General features: G+C 42.9%; 1 long non-coding RNA gene across 4 annotated transcripts; it reads right to left on the bottom strand.

Annotated features, from left to right (window-relative positions):
* Positions 1-1,250: 1,250 nt before the first annotated feature.
* Positions 1,251-12,724, bottom strand: LOC127490716 (uncharacterized). Of its 4 annotated transcripts, none has more exons than XR_016235673.1 (4): positions 12,103-12,722; positions 11,544-11,913; positions 4,339-4,601; positions 1,251-1,754 (listed from the first exon to the last, which is right to left on the bottom strand). It is a non-coding gene; the product is annotated as an uncharacterized LOC127490716 (long non-coding RNA). The 4 variants fall into 4 exon arrangements; XR_016235674.1 differs by having other exon boundaries at positions 11,544-11,754; XR_016235671.1 differs by having other exon boundaries at positions 1,268-1,754; positions 11,544-12,719.
* Positions 12,725-14,461: the final 1,737 nt, after the last annotated feature.

Raw genomic sequence — 14,461 nt, 5'->3', positions numbered from 1 at the left:
TCACCAATATCTTTGTGAAAGAAATGGCAAGCCACTAGAAGAAATGAGTTGATTAAAGAGGTGGAAGAGAGAATAGATTACTACAGACAAAAGAAGATGCCTAATGCATGGAAAGCCTGGATATGGCCTTGTCTAAATAAGATAGGAGTTGGTGAACTCAAGAGGCTTCCATAGCCTTGGCAGCTCATGACAAGAGCCTCGGGTGATTACTGCCGTCATAAATAAGAGTGTCAATTGTTCAATCAACAACGGGAGTCACTGTGCACCTACTCCCCAAGTAGAACCTCTGTCCTTCCTGTGTTATACTATACGAATTAACGGTAAAACTACTACTCAAACAGTATTCTATACTTTGTGTTTCTGTGTGGGTGCAAACTGTTGAAATCTTTACTTAGTATATACTAAGTTGATCTTCTGTATATAAAGATAATTGAAAATGAATCTTGATGAAGAATGGGATGGGAGAGGGAGTGGGAGATGGGATGGTTGCAGGTGGGAGGGAGATTGGGGAGGAAAGCCGCTATAATCCAAAAGTTGTACTTTGGAAATTTCTATTTATTAAATAAAAGTTGAAAAAATACAAATGAAAAAAATATATATGAGATTAATACATATGTAAATAATATTTTGAAAAAACAGAAGATGCCTAACGAAATTTGTACACATCAGAGATTTTTGAAACTGGTAGAATAACTTGTTTCACTACACAATAAAATAAGAACATGCTTAATAATATAGAGGAAAACAAGATTCCTTTATAATGTGTGTTACAGGAATAACTAGAGTGGAAAGGCTTGGCCTAAAGGTTTTTTTTTCCTTTCTTTTTACTTCTTCTACCCCAAAGAATAAATTATTTTTAAAAGGCCCTATCATGCCTTATTTCTGAACCCATCCATGATTTTTTATTTCATTAGTTAATCTGAGTGCAGAAATTAAGCATCTAATCAAGGTGGCAAGAATTATGCACTTTAATTTAAATCATCCCAATACTCAATTTGGTATTCAAGATAAACCAAATGGCCTGGGATTCAGATGTTTTAATAAGTTCCATGTTTTTACACTGTAAGCCATCTGCTTATGCAGCAGACAAATTAAAAATACAGGAATATGTGTACATCAAATATTCATGGAAACCAAATAGAAATACATTCCTTAGAAAGCACATTTATATTCCAAGACATGCTGCAACACACAAATCTACTGCATTTTGTTGTTAGATATGTGTCCATTAAGGGACATCACATGCTATTTATTTTGTTTTGGATGTCATCTATATTTGCTGATGGTTTTGATTGATCTATTCAAAATACTGTCTATCCTCCTGCAGGAAGCCACTAGGAGCAAAGGGGGCATTTACAGCTAAACATAATTTTTATTTGTGAGTTCTCTTAGTCTTTTTTATTCTCCTCCGTTAGAGCTCCTGGTGTGTGACAGATTCAGAGGTTCAGTCTCAGTAAGCGTGCAAGAGTTTAGGTGTTTATTTAAAGCTCTTGCATCTGCAAAATTCCAGCCAGACGCTCTTGAGAGCAGCCTTCCTTGGTAGCTTGCCAGCACCTCTGGCTTGCTTTTGTATTGGCAACCTTAGGCAAATTGTCTCTCTTTCGGCATTTCCTCACTTCTGCTTTGAGCTCTGGCAGCAAACGAGACAGGCAGGTACAGAGTAAATATTCATGTTTTGATAGAGGAATGGACTGCACTTTCATCATCAGCTTTACGTGAGATCAAGGGGTGTCCATAGACAGAGATGGCTGTGGCTATTTCCAAAAAGAGAAATTGAATTGTTAGAAATTTGAGGGATACAAATGCTTTGAAGTTGTTAGTTTTAGTATTCATAAATAACCCTCATTCTTTAGATGAAAAATAATTCCTAGCTTGGATACATAACATTACATGAAACTAATTTGGGGAGCATTCATTCATCCAGTGGACTTTTTTTTTTTTTTTTTTTTGACAGGCAGAGTGGACAGTGAGAGAGAGAGACAGAGAGAAAGGTCTTCCTTTTGCCGTTGGTTCACCCTCCAATGGCCGCCGCGGCCGGCGCGCTGCGGCCGGCGCACCACGCTGATCCGATGGCAGGAGCCAGGAGCCAGGTGCTTTTCCTGGTCTCCCATGGGGTGCAGGGCCCAAGCACCTGGGCCATCCTCCACTGCACTCCCTGGCCACAGCAGAGAGCTGGCCTGGAAGAGGGGCAACCAGGACAGAATCCGGCGCCCCAACCGGGACTAGAACCCGGTGTGCCGGCGCCGCAAGGCGGAGGATTAGCCTATTGAGCCACGGCGCTGGCCCATCCAGTGGATCTTAATTGCCTGATAGATGCTGGGCGCTACACTAAGCATTGGGAATGCATTCAAGGAGATCTTGCACAAATAATTAACTCAAGAAGAGTTTCTTGCAGGGACTTTTCTTCTTTCTATTGAGTCAGATATCTCTTTTCATATGTGCTCCTGTGGCACTAGATTCATTATTTGACAAATATTTATTGAACATTATACTAGTCTGCTAAATAAACAACTACAAGGCTTCAGTGAAACAAATAGTAGTTATTCACACATCTACTGGTTAGGTAGGTATTATCTGATCCAAGTTGGCTTTGCTGAACTTGATCTTCAACTGCAAAATGTGTCCAGGTCTGCTCCATTTGTATTGCATCTTCCTTAGATCATCGAATACCTGTGGATCTTACCATGACATCAGCAATTGCACAAGCCAGCATTGTGGCATAGCGGGTAAAGCCATAGCCTGCGATGCCCGTATCACAGATGGGTACCACTTCCTGTCCTGCTCCACTTACAATCCAGCTCCCTGCTAATGGTCTGGAAAAGCAGTGGAGGATGGCCCAGATGTTTGAGCCCTTACTACTCACATGGGAAACTGGTTCCGGGCTCCAAGCTTCATCCTGGCCTAGCCCTGGCCATTGTGGCCATTTGGAGAATGAATCAGCAGATGGAAGATCTCTTTCTCTATTTCTCCCTTTCTCTCTGTAAATTCTTTCAAGTTAACAAATAAATCTTTAAAAGAAAAGCAAGCAGATGCATGTGATGCTGTTCCTGCCAAAGCAGATGCATTGCCCGGGCTGCCCACAGTCTATTAGCCAAGCAATTCACTTGGCCACATTTGCCATCAATAACATGGCACGTCCCCTTCTTCCTCAGAATCTGGTTGGAGTAGAAGCGAGTATGTCTTGCAGTATCATCAGCTCTATACGAGCACCTACCATGTGCCAACCATTCGTAAGCTGGAAAAGAGGCAATGCCTTCGGTCTTTCTTCCCAATAAATAAGGAGGCACAAAGGCACTGCAGGTAAAGGTTGAGTGTCTGAGCTCTGGAGTCAGGCAATCAATGAATCTTGGCTTTTCCATGTATTAAACCTATGATCATGAACAAATTTTGATCCTTTCTGAGCCCCAATTTTTCACATCTGTAGATTGAATGTGACAATAAAGTACTTACTCCATAGGGTTTTCATGGGGGTTAAACAGATAGTACATGTAAAGTGCTTAATTCAGAACTGGTACAATATGAGCCTTAGAAGTCTGTTGAGAAAAAAAAAAACACTGAAATCCATTTTCCCTCATGTTGTCTACAGCACTGCTGTTCCAACTAGCTGTGGTGAGGATCCGTTTTTTTCTTGTGTGTGTGTGTCATTGTTGCTTTCATTTCCAATATGCTACAGACCAGTATTTTTTTAATCTCTGTTCTGTTCAGTGAGAAACTCCAGTGATGCTATTCTTGAATGTCACATAGCTATCAAAGCTCCTAACCACTTACTGGTTATTTCTTTACGTATCTCTTGGTGAGCTGGTGGCAATCTGTTTGTAGACCAGCACCTGTTCACAAACACACTTTAACTAGCATTGCCACATGTCTTTGTGTGTTTCCTCATTATACACTCTGATGGGAAATCCTTACTAAAGAAAGTATGTAGAAAAGTCCCATGACCTTCTTACAGCCTTACAGATGCTTACAGCCAAGGAGGGATCATTTTTCATATTGTCAATTACATTCCCTTAGGCTATTTGTCCCTTTTTTTCTTTCTCTCTCTCTCTAGCCTAGATTTCCTGCAGGAACACAGCAGAAACTGCTACAGGTATAAGAGTATGAGAGTTTCACATTGTGTCAATTCAAAGAAGTATCCAGCATGCTGTTCAGGGGGTCTCCAATGGTGCTTCAATCCTGACATATCTCCAGGATGGGACCACCATGCACCAGAAAATGATCTTGGCTAGTGATGTATTGACCACCTTTGGAGGCTTCTAGAACTGACCATAGAATGCAGCGTGAACTCAGACAAGAACTACTCTGCGAACATCAGCTATTTACAGGTGTCAAGTAGCTCACCGTAGGTTAGCATCAGCTCCTCCTGATTAGCCTAGTGATGGGCTGTGATTCAGGGCTTTCAAGGAATGGGAATCAAGGGCCTGGAACAGGTATCCAAGATCTGAGAGAAGGAGAATGTTCTGAAGGATGTTCTGAATGTTCAGTATCCATTCAGAGACTGACGCTTCTGGTGCCACGACCTGGGCTCCCATTCTCTTCCAACCATCTTATCTCCCTTGAGAGGGAACACTACAAATTTTCCAATGCTTCTTCAGCCAACATGCCTTAAAGAAACAAACAAACAAAAAATTAAAACATGGAACTTCTGCTAAAGAATTCTTCACACAGAACTCACATGGCTCCAAGTCAGAGTTCAAATCCCCTAACCCTTGGCTACCTTTCCCATGATGTTGCATTCTGCTGATATTCACACACTCTGACAGGCAAGGGGACTGAATGGCTAGGGGTTCTTGTATAAGCTTCATATTCCCAACCCCTTGTGTGTTTGCCTGAAGGGTTCCTGCCTTCCATCTCTCCTTGACTCATAAACCTTATGAAATCACGTTGACATCCTAGGTCATAATACCTTACATGCGGCTGGTGTTCTTTGAATGTCCATAGGATGAAGATGTTTAAACAAAAGCTCTCTTTTCTCTTTAGGATCAGACAGTGTCATTTTGTTGTGTATTTCAGCCAATAAAGACTTAGGTTTCTAAGCTCTATGTAATTTTTATATAATAAGGATTTTTGATGCAGGTGTGGAAATTATAGTTCAAAGCAATGCTTTAAAGAATGAATAAATGATAAAGTTTGACCTGGTATGGAAGTAGGGGTGGGGCATTCAGTGTTGTATTTTCTATTATACTTGGGAGGGGTTTCCTAATGGGGTATGATTTCTCCTTTTTTGTTCCTGAATCAAATTAAAGATATTGGCCTTTCACCGAACCATCTGATTCTGAAGGAAATTGCTTTTTTGAAAATATTCATAGCAAATTTCTAGCTCATTCTGCAAATGGATAGTTGCCAAGTCTATTAAACAAAAGTCTAAACAGGGGCCGGCGCTGTGGTGCAGCGGGTTAACACCTTGGCCTGAAGCGCCGACATCCCATATGGGTGCCGGTTTGAGACCTGGCTGCTCCACTTCCGATCCAGCTCTCTGCTATGGCCTGGGAAAGCAGTAGAAGATGGTCCAAGTCCTTGGGCCCCTGCACCTGCTTGGGACACCTGGAGGAAGCTCCTGGCTCCTGGCTTCGGATCGGCGCAGCTCTGGCCATTGCGGCCGATTGGGGAGTGAACCATTGGATGGTAGACCTTTCTCTCTCTTCTTCTCCTCTCTTTTTGTAACTTTGACTTTCAAATAAATAAATAAATCTTTTTTTAAAAAAAGAAAAAAAAGTCTAAACAGAAAGATCTATTTTCTAGAATAACAGAAGTAGCACAATGCTTAGAGAGCTATTTCTCTCTAAGTATTCCAACTTCCACCAATTACAGACAATGAACTACAGATGCCATGATCCCTCTCTCCAGGTCTAACGTGAGATGGTGGCCGAGGCAGGACTGGAACTTCAGTCTATAGCCTCCCTTCCTGTGTGCTCACCACTAGACTTCCCCTCTATTGGTGGAGCTACTCCACACTTGCCTTTCTTATATGTTAAAGACTTTGGAGGAGGGGGTAGGGAATGCAGGGAAGATTTGGCTTGGAGCTAGAAGTCCTGGGTGAAGGTTCAGCTCTGACACCTTTCAACACTAATTGTTGGCAAAGTCACTTAAGTTTACTAAATCTACTTCCTCAATTACAATGTGGGGTGAGCCCTTCCTACATCAGAGGGTTGCTGTTTTTTAGGAGTTGACATGAGAACCAAGTAAAAGTCTTTCTGCTCCTCCCATTTTCTACTTACATTTTGACTCATCAGTTACTGACAGCACCAAGTGATACTCTCTCCTTTTTCTTGCTTTTCTCCAGGAGTAACATGTTGTGAGTTTGTCCCAACACTGGTGATGTTAATTTGTGTCCATTTGTCACACTGGCATCTATCAGATTTCTCTACTATAAGTTATGGCTTATCCTTTTCAAATTAATAGTAATTTTGGGGGGGGGATTCTTTGAGGTTTATGTTTAAATCTCTGTTCCTCATCAAACATGTACCCACAACTTTTAGCATCCATTGATGATGCTTACCTGAATCAATTATTATGGGTGGAGTTCCATTATCCAAAACACTTGGGACCAAAGGTGTTTCATATTTTTTCAGATAAAATTCATGTATATTTCATATACTCCTTATACACATACACTGAAGGTCAATTTATGCTATATTTTTGGTGTGCCTGCACTTTGACTGCAATCCATTAAATGAGGTCAGGATTGCAATTTCCCACTTGTGGGATCAGGTTGGAACTCCAAAAGTTTCAGATTTTATAGCACTTTGGATTTAAAACTTTTGAAATAGGAATACTCAACCTGAGCTGTGTTGGTGGTAAAATGGTGAAATTTTAACCCTATCATTCCTTGCACACTCATTAGTTGCCTAAATTGGATTCTAATGATAAAACAGTGAATAAGACAGATTTTGCCTTGAAGAATTTCATGGTTTATTTTTATATTTTGGGTTTTTAAAATTTGAGTGGCAGATAGACAGAGAGAGATCACGGTGAGCTCCCGTTCTCTAATTCATTTCTCCAAGCACCCGCAACAGCTGTTGAGCTGGGGTTAGGCCAAGGGCAAAACCAGGAGCTGGGAACTCCATCTAGATCCTCCATATGGGTGCCAGGAGCCTAACTATTTGAGCCATCACTGCTGCCTCTCAGAGTATGCGTTAGCAGGAAGCTGGAGTTAGTAGCCAGAGACGGTAATCAAATCCAGGAACTCTTATGTGGGAGACGAGTGTCCTAAATACGAGGCTAAACACATGCTCCTTCTATAGTTTATTCCTTCAAAGAATATTTATTATTAATTCTCAGCTATGTCCCAGGAACTATGGACAGAAGGACCTCACGACCCCTCTCTTCACGGAGCTCACTGTCTAATGTCAAAGATAAGCAACACAGGAGGGAATCAATAAAAAAAAGAAAAAAACCTGTGCGACATCTGCCCAGAGTGCTAAGGGACCATATGCCTGGGGTGTCAGGGAAGGCTGTTTAATGACCATAAACACTGTTTAATCTGAGCTTGCAGATGGAGCAGGCATCTGACAGGGAAGGGCTTGGGGGATGGAAAGCACATTCCAAGCAAAGGGACTCCCAGAGGCAGGGGCGGAGAACTGCAGTTTTTAGGGAGGCCATCAGCATTGTCCCCTTTTTAATCAGTGTGCTCTGTCACATAGGGCTTCCTTCCAGCACCCCTCCTGCCACACGCCCACCTCCACTGGGCCCTCAGACAGAACTGTAGGCCACTGTGCACGAGTTGGTAGAGCCATGGGAAGAATGCCACCAGTCAGGCTGCCCTTTATGGGGGAAACATTGCTTGGCATTCGGCCTCTCAACCCAGATGGGCTCTGCCATAGAAATGTGCTTGTGTCTTGAAAGGAGAAAAGAGAAAGATCTCTGAGAGGTATAGGTTTAGGCCTCAACATCCTGTGAATTTTACTGTGGAAACTCAGGCTTGGAGCTAACACACTAGACTGAGGATGTACAACCCAAACCCCACATGCGGCTCCCTGATATGGTTATGTTTCAGTCCTTTCTTAGCAGTTCCCACCATTTCATTTCTTTCATTTCATTTCATTTTAATTTTATTTGACACAGGATATATTTTTGGTGATTCTTCATTAATACAGCATAACATACCAATCATTAAGATAAGATATGGCTCTTCAAAAAGTTCATGGAAATGCATACTGTGAAATGGTGGATTTCAAAATTTCTCCACCAAAATAATTTTGTCTTTTAATTTCACTTTCCCTGAACTTTGTCAAGTATCCTCACATAGTATGGCCTAATATAGAATATCATTTGTATCTATAGTATAAAATAATACATTTTTATTTTAATGTAGCATGCATTGAAGTGGCTTCTCATTCAATTTTACATGACGTAGAAAGAAATCTGGGGGCTGGCATTGTGACACAGCAGATTAAGCTGCCACTTGCAACACCAGCATTCCACATCAGAGTGCCAGTTTGAGTGCTGGCTACTCCACTTTTGATCCAGCTTCCTGCTAATGCACTTGGGAAGGCAGCAGAAGATGGTCCAAGTGCTTGGATCCTTGCCACCCATGGGGGAGAGCCAAATAGAGTCCGATGCTCCTGGTTTTGTCCAGGCCTAGATTTGGCTGTTGTGGCCATTAGGGAGTAAACCAAATGATGGAAGAACTTTTTGTCTCTGTCTCTCTGTCTCTCTCTCGCCTCCTTTCTGCCCCCTCACTATGTGTGTGTATGTGTGTGTGTGTGTCTCCTCTGTTATTATATCTTTCAAATAAATAAATAAATATTTTAAAAAGAAATAAAGCTAGCATGTTATTTGAATTATTTGTTATTTTCCAAAAAAGAATCTTAAAAGCTAGAACTTACACTTAGGTTTAGAGAATGATTTTTAAAGGCTGATGAACATAAAAATGAAAGAATAAGCTTATTGTTGGGATTTTCCTAAAAGCAAATAATCCCTTCAAATTATTCCTGGTTCAAATTACACCTGGTTCTGTGTGGGTCAAGGGCAAAATTAAACAGAATTGTATTAGTTATGTGCTTCCAGTGCTCACTTGGGACAATAAATAGATGAGAAGGCAGAGGGAAATAACTCGACATCAACACTACTTTACATATTCCCAAACATGGATAACTGGGTTAACTGGGTATTTCTGAAAATTGCAATTGTATGGTATTACTATAGGACATGAGTTTTTCAATAAACTGCTGAAACTCATACATCTCAATGAGGCATACCCTCTGAGGAGTTATTGTGGGAGATGAGACACTCATTTCCACAGAGGTGTGATTTCTTAAAATATTCTGGAGCTGGGCTTTCAGAATGGTTCCCAAAATACATTTTGAAAAACTGCATAGGAATGATCAATGTATCATTTCCTCTATAATTATAACTCATTCTAAAAGAAAATAAAATTTGGCAATTCATTGTATCCTCCTGTTGTATACAATTTCTAAATATGAGGATGCTCCATCTAGAGTGACATGGATTGCACTTCAGGTCCGTAGGGCCCCCAGATTCAAGTTCACACAATCAAGAGGGCACTCTCAGGGCCCAGGCAAAGGCTGGGAAAAGTCACCATACAGCTAAGCTTTAATCCCTTAGGTGAAAAGAATTAGGGTTGGGCTGCTGAAGAAACAGAATCCATGGGAAAATTCCATCTACTATTTATTTATTTATTTATTTATGGGAACAAGCCTGTGAGCCAAGACCCAATGCAGGTCTCCCTGGAAGCCAACCACTGTTTAGAACCACACCCGAATTTCCTAAAACTATCACGAATGGGCCCACAGGAGGTGTAGCAAAGCAGGACTCTGACATCCAGAAGTCCCTTAGCATTTTGCCTCCAGCTATGGTAGCCTCATTTATCCCTGATAAAAACACTTTCCTGTTTGGAAGTACAGCACTACATTGTACTGCGCCTTCTACAATCATACCTGGTGTAGTGATGTCCCAGTTAAAATGAACCCCTTATACAACAGTGGTTCCATAGATAACAATGGAGATGAAAAATTCCCATTTCCTGGAGACACTGTCACCATTGTTGCGGTGACTCTTCCTCACCACCGCTGGAGAATTAGGCAGGCTGCCCACAGCTTGCCTTGACCGAGGAGGGGAAGTGCGCCACCCGCCACTCAGCCTTCCCCAAACCCGGGGGACAATCAGACGTGATGGGGAGCCCAGTCGAAGCAGGGTCTCACTTTATTGTAAAAGGGAGGTGTATATATAGCTGAGGTACAGAGCGGATGGTACAGAGCGGATGCAGGCAAGGGTTGGGGTGATGTGATGCAAAAGGGTTTTAGCCACTCCTATTATACCACCTTATGATCCTTAGGCTAAAGCACCCTGGGGCTGGGATGTTTGCAACCAGGGATTTGAAACTTAAAGACAGGTTTTCAAATTGGAGGCAGGCTCAGGAATTTCCTCTAGGCCTCTCTGGATTCAGCCTCCCCCACACATTGTAAGGTTGTTGCAGTACAGCATACAACCCAGTGGTGATGCTGAGGGTAAACAAACCTACTGTCCTAACAGTGTAACAAAATCGTAGCACACCTAATTGTGTACAGTCTTTAATGTTTGAGAATGATAGCAAGTGACTGCGTTGCTAGTTTATTTAGTACACTACGCTTTTATCATTATGTTAGCGTGTACTCCTACTACTTACAAAGCTGACTGTGAAACAGTATGCCAGGGGACACCTGCAGCAGCTCCTACATCTTATGTTTACTGCCTCTCTCTGGATTGCATCCCTTTCTCTTCTGATTCCATCTGGTGTGGTTTTGTCCATCATGGCCCTAGGAACAACCGGCTGTACACATATATACATCGAATAGCTTAGGTGTGTAGCAGACCACATCCTGAAAGGGCATGTGATAACCCTGCATGATGTCCCTGCGATGACAAACTGTCTAATGATGCATTCCTCAGAACATATCCCCAGTGATAGGCAATGCATTATTGCAACCCATCCATCCACTCATTCTTTTTATTATTACTTATAACTAGGCAGGCAGTGCAAGGTCTTGGAAATATAACAGTGAAGAAGACATGGCCCTGCATGTGAGGTTACAGTGAATGCAATGGGAAAATAGGAAAGAATGAGCATAATCCATGAATTATGTAGAAATTATACTATTTGCTTGTTTATCATGCCACGTTTTCTGTAACTACTATGTGTTGCAGGCATAACATAAATGAAGAGGTTAATGTTTCAAAGTGCCTGCAGTCTATAGAGGACGGTTCACCTCTTAATGGAACAAGACCTATGACTGGGAAAGGCTGAGTGGTCTTTTGGCTCCAGTGCAGAGCCTGCAGCACCAACCGGTCATCTCAAAGCTTCTGCTGTTCCCTTCCCTCCAGGCCTGCGGTAGTGCTCTAATGAAGTCTCCTTTGAATGCAGTTTCCAAGGAGAACATGCATCTACAAAACTGTCTCAAGCCCTGTGCAATTATTCCCTGACTTCAAGCAAACAAACTCTCTGAAACCACCACATGTAGGACTTTAGACAGAACGACTCAGTTGTGAGCGGCGGAAAACACAACTGAAACTAATGAGAAAATGAGCAAGATTTTTTTTTCACTTACCCAGCTGAGAGTTGGATGGGTGTGACTGAACGCTCCGCCTGCTCCTGCTGGCTTCCATCCACATAGTGACTCCAGCCACTCCAGGATCACCTCCCACTGCTTGTCTCAGAAAGCCTCTCCCCTCTTCTCACTGGGAAGACGTCAGATGGGCCATGTGGCCCAGGAGATGGGACTCTGTCACAGGCACACCCTCAGCGTGTAGGACAGTCAGCTGGGAGTGGGGTGGACAGACAGGAAAGAGGTGTTGGGAGGGACCTCAGCACCTCACAGCAAGTAAGAGAATGATTTCCAGAAGTCGGGGGTGGTGGGCACTGCACAGGCAAAGCCAACAGTGTCCACAAACATGGTTTTTGAGGATAGAGAGGAGTTTCTGAAATGAACACGAGTGAAAACAGGTGGTTAACAATTTTCTCAAGGGAAATGAATCGGGGAGATTAGATGAGGAAAAACACCTACATGCAAGCCTCTCATTTGTACCTCTTTTTTAAATTTTAACTTTGCTTGAAAGGAAGGACGAGAGAGAGAGAGAGGGAGAGGGAGAGAGAGAGAGAGAATTCACCTCTGCTACAGCTAGGCGAAGAGCAGGGAACTCAACTCAGGTGTCCTACATGAGTGATAGGAGCCCAGCCACTTGAGCCCTTACTACTGCTTCCCGGCGTGCACATCACCAGGAAGCCAGGATCAGAAGAACAGCTGAGACTTGAACTCGGGCGATCTAACATGGGATGCGGACATCCCAGTGGTGTCTATTCTCTATGCCAGTGGCCCATTCCATACCTCCCCTTTCCTGGCTGTACAGATGAGGGCACACGGTGAGGAGTCTGGTATTTATCCTCTGCATGCTGTTGTGTTCATTCTGTTGAGTATCCACTCACGTTGTCATACTCAGAGCCATCAGACCTTGTGGCTGACATCTCTGCTTAACAAAATATTTAGGTATTCATCTCGAGAGAGAAGCATGATTGTCAGAGGTTATCAGCTCTGAGTACTTTTCAGGTGAAACACAGAAACAATAATCTAAGCTAGCATTGTTACTTGAACTGGTTAGACTTTCATTCTGGAGTGTCCTTGGCTTGCCCCTCTCCCCATTTCTGCTTTAAGTTTCCTGGGCAGATGTCCCCCTTCACTCCTGTTGCCCTCTCACCCTTAGAACAACAGCTTTCCCCTCTGTTCTCTGCAGATTACCTGGGCATATCCCATGTATTGTTCACTATGCACAGAATACATTTTCCTCTACCAAACCCCCAAATGGTTTTCACTTAAAAGAAATTCCACCTCACACAGAAGTAACGTTGGTGGAGCTGAACAAGTAAGCTTACATGGGTGCTCTTTGGAGAGACAGGTCCATTGTTCTTGCTAGTCTGTGACTCACAGATGTGTAGGGAAAATTCTGACGAGGAAGCTGCAGCCACCACGGGACTGCTGAGTCACTGTCTATATCTAACTTTGTCTATTATCTATAAGAATATGAATTTTATCTGCAAGGTCTCTCTCAGGATGGAAATAAAATCAATGTGCCTAAAATGCCAGCTCAGGAGGAGTAAGGAGCAGTTTCTGTCCCCTCTACTCACACTTTCAAATCCCCAAAATACAGAGTACAATTTCTCTTATGAAAGTACTATTAAATAAAATGTTGGGAAGCCATTGTTTTGGACTGAACTCCTGTACCAGGCCCCAAGAGACCAAAGCAGAGCTGAACTCTTGCATATAGGTTCCATGCAAAATGAACTCAAACAGGAAGGAAGGAAGGAAGGAAGGAAGGAAGGAAGGAAGGAAGGAAAAAGGACCAATTTTCCCAAAATGAGATCCATAAGCAACCAATCAGAAGGGGACCAGCTGACACGAGCTGGTCTGAGAAGGAAGGCCCTCCATTTCAGCTGTGTATAGAATGCAACAGCTAATGTGAGTTTGCTTCTTGTTTCTGCTTTCTTCAGTCTCTCCTGCCTGTAAAACCACCCGCTCAGCCCAGCTCCCTGGATCACCTTTCTACATCTCCAGGTGGATGCTCCCATATTCATGGAACACGAATTAAAGCCGATTGCATCTTGAAAACTTGATTTGTTAAAATTTTGTTTTGGGAGCTGGAGCTGTGGCATAGCTGGTAAAGCTGCCGCATGTAGTGCCAGTATCCCAGGTTCGAGTCCTGGCTGCTCCACTTTCCATCCAGCTCTCTGCTGTGGCCTGGGAAAGCAGTAAAAGATGGCCCAAGTCCTTGGGCCCCTACACCTGTTTGGGAGACCCAGAATAAGTTCTTGGCTCCTGGCTTCAGATCAGCCTAGCTCCAGCTGTTGCAGCCATTTGGAGAGTGAACCAGCAGATAGAAGACCTCTCTCTCTCTCTCTCTCTGCCTCTGCCTTTCAAATAAATAAATAAATAAATATTTTAAAAAATTTTGTTTTGGAGGGTGAATGTTTTGCACAGAAGTTAAAATGCTGATTGGGGATACTGCTTTCCATTTCTTAATGATGCACAGCCTCATCAAGAAACGATGAGGTAATGGCTCAAGGAGTCAGACCCCTGGGTCAGGCACTGTGATATAGTGGATAAAATTGCCACCTAGGATGCCAGTATCTCGTGTGGGTGGCAGTTTGTGTCCTGGTTGCTCTACTTCTGATCCAGCTCCCTTATAATGGCCTCAGCAAAGTAGCAGATGGCCCCTGCTGCCTATGTGGGAGACCCAGAGGAAACTTATGGTTGCTGGCTCCAGCCTAGCCCAGTCCTGGCTCTTGTGGCCATCTGGGAAGTGAAACTTCAGATGGAAGATCTCTGTCTTCTTTCTTTGTCTTTCCCTCTTTCTCTGTAACTCTTTCAAATAAGTAACTAAGTAAATAAATAAATGAAATTTTAAAGAGTTGAATCCCTTCTACCTGTGTGGGAGATCGGGTTGTTACCTGGCCCCTGGCCTTGGCATAGTACAG

The sequence above is a fragment of the Oryctolagus cuniculus genome, chromosome 6 (assembly GCF_051225735.1).
Source record: "Oryctolagus cuniculus isolate XC-2025 breed Fujian yellow rabbit chromosome 6, ASM5122573v1, whole genome shotgun sequence".
NCBI classification, from domain to species: domain Eukaryota; kingdom Metazoa; phylum Chordata; class Mammalia; order Lagomorpha; family Leporidae; genus Oryctolagus; species Oryctolagus cuniculus.
Note: the sequence above shows the minus strand (reverse complement) of the source record. Positions and strands in the feature narration are given on the sequence as shown.